Source organism: Tenebrio molitor, chromosome 1, assembly GCF_963966145.1.
Source record: "Tenebrio molitor chromosome 1, icTenMoli1.1, whole genome shotgun sequence".
In the NCBI taxonomy this organism is placed as follows: Eukaryota; Metazoa; Arthropoda; class Insecta; order Coleoptera; family Tenebrionidae; genus Tenebrio; species Tenebrio molitor.
Genome location: NC_091046.1, coordinates 17,386,704 through 17,394,926, shown reverse-complemented (window position 1 = coordinate 17,394,926; position 8,223 = coordinate 17,386,704). Strand labels below are relative to the sequence as shown.

General features: G+C 38.1%; 1 long non-coding RNA gene across 1 annotated transcript; it reads left to right on the top strand.

Annotated features, from left to right (window-relative positions):
• Positions 1-7,055: 7,055 nt before the first annotated feature.
• On the top strand, positions 7,056-7,953 carry LOC138137331 (uncharacterized). Its single transcript, XR_011161696.1, has 2 exons — positions 7,056-7,723; positions 7,775-7,953. It is a non-coding gene; the product is annotated as an uncharacterized lncRNA (long non-coding RNA).
• Positions 7,954-8,223: the final 270 nt, after the last annotated feature.

Below are 8,223 nucleotides of genomic sequence, written 5' to 3'. Positions count from 1 at the left end.
TCCGGAGGAGTACTTACTATGGCGGACAAAAATTTTTGAACATATTAAAAAATGTCAATGTAAGCTGCCCTTTACTGTTATTATGACGTTTATAAATTAAATCGAAAAATTGACGGTTTGAAGTAAACGTCTTTCAAGTTTATAATAATTAAAAAAAAAAAATAGTGATACAATGCCAGCCGTATGTGAATTTACTAAAGCCACCTTTCACCAAAGGGGTATGGCGTATGGGCAAATTTCGACGAATTTAGGGTTATCGAAGGCCACTATCCATGGTATCACGACAAAAGCGCGCCGCAAAAAGAGCGCGCGACATAAGAGCGCGGCGACATAAGAGCGCGGCGACATAAGAGCGCGGCGACATAAAAGCGCGGCGACATAAGAGCGCGGCGACAAAAGAGCGTGACCACAAAAGAAGGTAAATACAGGTTGCCTTTGCCTTTGCCTTTCTTAAGGCAATAATTAATTTCCATATTGAATGAAAATTTTCCTTACCCTTTAGTTTTTTTTTTTTTTTTTTTTAATTGCCATTCCCGTTTTTTGCCATACGGCTTTTACGGTACCTTTCAGTCGGCCGTTTTTCCAATTCATGTTCCTTGTTCCTTTGCCTATCGGTGATGCGACGGGGCTCCGGGGCACTTTCCCCGGCCACCCACGCCCATTCCACCTCACATTCACAGACATACACAACAACATTTATACACCCATGGGCACCCTTCCCGACGGGACTCGAACCCGTGCTGACCTCGCGGTGGTGGCTGAAAGAGTGTTGATTCTTCCTTCCACCACCCTACCGTCAGCCCCTGATAGACATACACACACATCCATGGCCGGGCGGAGGTTCCTTCCTTTGAAAAAATCCTCCCCCTTCGGTGGGATTCGAACCCACTAGCATCGGGACCGCGACCTCGGAGTACTTTCTCCGACAGCCATGCGGCCACCGAGCCACCCTTTAGTTATACTAAGACTTGGCGCGACCTTGGCGCGACCTTGACGCGACCTTGGCGCGACCTTGACGCGACCTTGAAACACAACAAGAGAGAGAAAAAAGGCATTTGCACAAGGTTTGAATGGTGGGACACGATCTAGAAGGACGCCCTGAGATTGTCTAGGCAGAAAAAACGCGAAAATTCCAGAAGTAGTTAAAGTGAACAATTACCAAATAATCCTGTACATTTTGTATTGGCACAAATGCCAATGCTGGCAGGTGGCGCAACATGAGTGCAAATTCAGGATTTGCAGCATAAGATGCTTGGAGTCCTGCAGATTGGACATGCCGATAAATTGCCTGCGAAAAATGGAAAAAGCAACCTCCTCCGTAAATACATTGACTGCTGCTTTTTCAAAATCCTGTCTTGTCACAGTGTTTATTTGTCTTACGCTATTTTGTCGCGGCGCTCTTTTGTCGCGGCGCTCTTTTGTCGTGGCGCTCTTTTGTCGCTGCGCTCTTTTGTCGCTGCGCTCATATTGCGGCTCTCTTTTGTCGCGCGCTCATTTGTCGCGCGCTCAAATGTCGTAGATTCACTATCCATGCCATTATGCGGAAGTGGAAAGACACTGGGACGGTGGTTCGGCGTCCAGGTTCTGGAAGAAGGCGGGTGTCGTACGTGGAACAGAACGAGGCGCCCCCGAACTATCACCGAAATCTGTACCTGTCCATGAGGAATAGATTGCTCTTAGCTGTAAGGTTTTTTTTATTTTAAACTTTTAATTTTAAGTTTAATAAATAAATGTTATAATTTGTTAGTATTGTGGATTGATCTGTACTTTGAATTTTTTGATATTTGCGTACCAAAATACAACCTGTTGGGTCGTTCTGTCTTGACGTAAATAGAACTAAATTTGGTTTCATCTATGATGAAGACATTCCTGATTTTGTGTTGATGCTAAACCTCTAAGAACTAGATAGGTACTATGGTGGACAATAAATTTAGGCCGGCAAATTTCTGACATTTCAAAAAAGTCAATGCAAGCGACCATTTATTGTCATTATGACTGATGTGTCAGTTTGACAAACTGAACGTTTTCAAGCTGTTTGGCGTTTCCTTCGCCCTTTTTGTAACTTACAGATCATGACGCACTAGCATAACTGATTTGTAGAAGCACTTCTCTCTGGTGCACGCTTCTTTTTCCAATTTTAATTTTGATTATCGCTGTCACGATGACAAGAATGACAAAAATCGAAAATGGGGTTAGTTGAACATAATGCCAGCTTCACATTTTGATGTCAACTCAATGACAGGCCGGCCTAAATTTATTGTCCGCCATAGTACGTATCTACATTCTACACCACTCGATAGCCTAGGGGCTGCAGCGACTTTCGCAATTTCGACGGCAAAGACGAAACGATTAAGATTCATCCACGTTCACCATTCGTGAGCCGATATAGGCACACCAAAATTTTTGTGTTAATCTATGATTGACTAATCTACCACTGGTTATATGACAAGAAAGGCAAAAATAAAAAATTAGGTTAGTTGACCATAAAGCCAGTTTTACATTTATATGTCAAAGGAATAACAAGTCGTTCAAAATTTTTTGTCCGCCATAGAACTACCGGGGGATCAAAAAGGACTGTTTAAGTTGGCAGTACAATTAAGAAAATTTTTCATTTGGTTATTTATAACACTACAACTGGATATGTTTTGTTGTTTTATTTGACAAATATCTGATATAGGTATATTATTAACAACGACAAGCCACCAACAACCGGAAGTTACTCCTGTTATACGATTTAAAATACGATCCAGTGTTACTAACTTAAACAGTCCTTCTTGATCACCCCGTATTGGGAGCATAAAAAGCATCAAATTTCTTTCAGTTTTGAGAAATTAGATGTAGTTCAAGCTTTATTGTCATTTTGCCTTTGATTATTGTCATAGAAGTTTGACAGTATTCTAGCTGACAGTTTAAAAATTTATTTTATACTCCTAATTCCCTTTTCCAAATGCCCTCTTCTTTTGATAAAGCTAGATTTTTATTGGGATCTTGCATTAAATAAATATTCACTACTTGCTTACTCACACTCATTCCCTACAACCTACAACCAACAATACTTAATGACAACGTCAATCAATTCAAAGTAGGGTTAGAAACAGATAATGGTCATTTCACATTAAAAGTCAAGACAATGATGTTGATGTCCCACTTTTTTTGCTCCCAATAGTACCGTGCGATCCAAAAGTCTTTCTATCAAGTGGGTCATGTCATGACAGTGGAAACGAATGCCGTTGGGCTGCAGCATATTTGGCGGATATTTAAATGACAATTAAAAATATGTTTTATTAGTCTGTCCGTATCCTTTGATATTTTTCATTTCACTTTTTTTTTTTATTTTATGGTGTAGTTATGTCATGGCTCACTTGATAGAAAGACTTTTGGATCGTTCGGTACTATTGCGGACACGGAATCTTGGACGAATTGTCATTCGATTGACATAAAAATGTAAAACTGGCTTTAGGTGCAACTAATCTCACTTTCGATTTTTGTAATTTTTATCCTACTGACATGCCAAAAATAAACTTTTCAAACGTCCATAGTAATAATGACAATAAGGCGTGGCTTACATTGACATTTTTTGAATTGACATAAATTTGACGTCTTAATTTCCGTGTACTATGTACTGTACTATGCCGGCCAAAAAAATTTAACCGTCACTTTCTGTCATTTCGAAAAAAATGTAATCCATACTTTAATAGAGAGTTTTCGCGTTACGTTTTTCAGATAACCGTGTACGCTAACGCCGGTGTTGCTAGGCAATAGCGTAACCGATTCATTATTACAATAATCGATTACGGTAATTTCTCGCGAATAGCGTACCGGTTATTTTACCGGAACGTAACGCGAAAACTCTCTATTGTCATTATGATTACCGTCTTGATTATGATTGGTATTTTTTGGGTGGTAAATTTCAAAACTCGAAATTACACTTCGCACCAAAATTAACGCATAATTTTCAAAACGGAGTAAATTTTTTTTTGTAGTTGTTTAAATTGAAATAGCATAAAGTCTAACATTTACGTGGACCAAATCTATATATTAGAGAGTTTTCGCGTTACGTTTTTCAGATAACCGTGTACGCTAACGCCGGTGTTGCTAGGCAATAGCGTAACCGATTCATTATTACAATAAGCGATTACGGTAATTGCTCGCGAATAGCGTACCGGTTATTTTAACGGTACGTAACGCGAAAACTCTCTATTTGTTTTATAAATAACGTTAAATAAAGTAAAATACAGGAACGATTCAAAAATTAACACAACATTATTTAAGAAATGACACGAAAAAGTAACTAATAACAGGTATTTCCTCCTCTTGTGGTAATTACTGCTTGACACCGCCTACCCCTACTCGGTGTTAAATGTCTTATGTAATCTTGGTCAACACAATCACAAATCTCAACAAGCCTGTTTCCAAGATCGTTAAGATTTATTGGCGCAGGTTGCGAAGCTGCAACTTGTCTTTCCATGTGGTCCCATAAGTGCTCTATCGGATTTAAATCTGGACTTTGGGCTGGCTAGTCCACAGTGTTAATACCAACGTCGTGAAGGTATCGACTCACCACTTGTGCTACGTGAGGCTTTGCATTATTATGTATAAACAAGAAATTTTAGCCGATATGTGGTGCACAGGCCACACCATGGGGTTCCCAGATATTGGTTATGGGTCTGTAGGCATTTAAGTGTCCATTGCTGCAACAACCATCTCCGTGCGGGTATCCAAAGATATGTTCCTCAAATCGTAACTGAGCCTCCACCAAAACTAACGGTTCCAACAACATTGCACTGGGAAAATCGTTCTCCAGGACGCCTGTAAACTTTCATACACCTGTTATTAGAGAATCGACAAAACCTAGACTCTTCGCTGAACAATACCTTAGCTCAATCAGCTTCTTGCCAATTTAGGTGTTCGCGAGCAAACTCTAGTGGTCTTTTGCGGTGGCCTGCGGTTAAAAGGGGACCCGTTGCGGGTACAAACGGCAGCAGATAATGCTCTGCCAATCTTCGCCTAATTGTATTTTGGCTAATTTGAGTATTGTACCTCCAGGAAAAGTCTTGACTCAAGCTAGAACTTGTTACAAATCGTTGTCTCAAGGTTCGTAGGCGCAAAAATTTGTCTTGAGCTGCGTTTGTATCCGTTTTCTACCTTGACCCACCCTTCTCGTATTGGCACCTGTTCCTCTAACTCGATTTTGAACCCTTAGAATGGTAGATGAGTCACCCCCAAGCGTCGAGAGATGGATTGGTGAGATTCGCATTTTTCGGAGAACGCCACCACCATCGCACATTTTTCCGCGGAAAGATTTATTCGAACTCATCCATTACGATCCATTTTACTCGAATATAACAATAACAGGCTACTTTCAAAGCAGTTAACTTTGATAATTGACAAAAATGAGGCAAGGAATAAACAGAAAATAACACTGCTATGTTTTATATTTCACTTAAACAAAACCCCATCAACATTTTGCGTTGATTTATCTTAAAAAAAAAACTTGAAAAGAAAGGTAAACATATTTCCTTCACATCTGTTGAAAGAAACAGTTAACAAAAATAATGTCATATAAATTACAAATTATGCGTTAATTTTGGAGCGAAGTGTATTTTGTCATTTTCTAAATACTACACGGAACGTTTACCTCATGTTATCTATGTACGACTACTTTAATTTTAATAATAATAATAATAATAATAATAAAAAAAATTTGTTACACAGTCTAGGACTGGTTTACAAATCTATGAGGGGTGTGATGACCAACTAAATACCGGGACCAATGGCTTAACGTGACTTCCGAATCACGAGATAGAATATAGCTTTTTTTTTCCCGTCCTGGGTCGGAATCGAACCCGCGACCCTCGCGTCCCTGAGCCGAAACGGACTCCCTTAGGCTATATAATAATAATGTTTATTTGCCCAACAGTTCTGGAAGGACCAATTACAGAGCAAAAATGACAAAAAAAATGACATTAGTGGGATAGTGGCAATAATACATGAAACTAAATTAATGCTAAATGATATTCATCCTAACTTTTATTTACAAAATAGATCGTAAGAGATTTTCGAAAATAACACCCAGAAACGTAATAGATGTCAAAATCCTTACAAACTGCATTATACAGACTTGACATAGATTGAATAGGTGCACGAAGTAGGGTGTTAGATCTAGGCATAGCCGCATACAAAGACAGAACGTTTCTACGGAGCGATCATTTAAAAAATAAATCGAGTTTGCTTTGGAGCCTATGCTATAGCATGGGTTGCCATAGGTAACACGCCGACTCGATTTATTTTTTAATTGATCGCACCGTATTATTAACTCGAGGAATACAAAAACATAATCTCTGAAGTAGATCAGCACAATCAATCCTATAATGGATCAATACAATACACCAAATACTTTGAAATGCAAGTAGATTAAAAAATTTTTTTGAACAGCCTCAATAGAAGTTACGTGACATTGGTAAAAGGGGTTCCAAACTAAACAGGCATATTCCATGCAAGAAATGACATAAGTTTTGAATAATAGTTGAAAAATTTCAACGTTGGTGAAGTCCCTCGAGTTTCTAATTATGAAACCCAACATACTTAATGCTTTATTTACTGCAATGTCTACTGCAATGTTAAAATTAAGTCGTTCGTCAAAGTATATACCAAGATCTTTAATAGTATTTTCGCGTTTTAAAATTAAGTTATCTATATGATAGTTAAATAACAATGGTGACTTTTTATATGAATAAGAAACAACTTTACACTTTGAAACATTTAACGCTAATTTATTAAGTATGCATCAAGAAGAAAGTCTATTCAAGTTTTCCTGCAAGGTCAATGCATCAGCTAAGTTATTTACGGTGGAATACATCTTATCATCAGCATACAAGAGACTACCGCAGGTTAATGCGGAAGGTAGATCATTAATAAAACATATGAACAATAACGGTCCAAGATTGGATCCTTGCGGAATGCCTGATGTAGTATGGTACAAGAACGAAGAGAATCGAGAATCCATTATAACTGACAAACTGCTGTCTATTAAATAAATATGATTGTAATAGATGTAAAACTTTGTTACTTATACCGAACATGTCAAATTTGGATATGATTAAGCGATGATCAACGCGATCAAACGCCTTGGCAAAGTCAGTATAAATAGTATCAACCTGTGAACGGATACGTACCGTGAGAAGCAGGCAAGGTTTGTAACTGTAGAACGTTTTTTTTTTAAACCATGTTGCTGAGGGGAAATAATAGCTATTAACATACCTAGCGATGTTATGACTATCATAACTACCGCAGATGTCGGTTTGAAATCCGAGCTCGTAGAGCGAGGATTTTAAGACATCTAAGGTTGTTATGATTCATAACATCCGCGGTTTGTTCAATAGTTTACCTGTTTCAGAATAAGCCGAAGAGAATTTAAAACAATTAAATCCCAACACTCGTGTTAAAATAGATTGAGTTGATCGCGTTTGCATGATATATTCGAGTGTCATAGTTACATTTGGTTGTTTATACAAACAGACATTTCGCAAAATGAGTTTGAATGATAGTGTTTTACCGGAAAACGTCTTAAATGAAGAAGAACAAGCTTTAAATAGCTTAATACCGGAAAAATCGAAAGGCAGGAGGTACTAATCTGAAATCATAGAGACACTCAAACAAGGACAGGATCTAAATAAGGTTACAAGTGTAAATGAGAGTGATGTTGGCGTATTTTCATGAACTGGTAAGTGCTCGTAGTGTTAGTTCCGTAGCGTATTTATCTTTTTGTTTATAGAGTCGAAGAAATATAGCCCCTCTGCCCCTCATCATTATGGACGTAGGTACTACCCGATGCCCCATGCTATGAAGTGCAGTTCATTTTTACTATGGCAGAGTTCCGTCTATTTAAGTAATTATTGTTTTTAGTTCCGTCTGTTTGAATTAATAAATGAATAAAGTTAGATATTGTCTTCATTTGTTGATTGTTGTTGACATGTCACTATGGCAATATTACCCTACAGCATAACTGTACTAGTACAGTTATGACTCACCTACCATCCAACTTTTGTGAATGTAAACCAAGGCTTACTATACTGAAACCGGTAAAGTTAGTTATGTACGGGTAAATATATGAGTAAAATATAAAACGATTTCAAAAATCTTGGAAAAATTGGATAGAATAGATATTGGGCGATAATTGTTTATAATAAATATAACGATCACCGTTTTTGAAAACCGGAATAA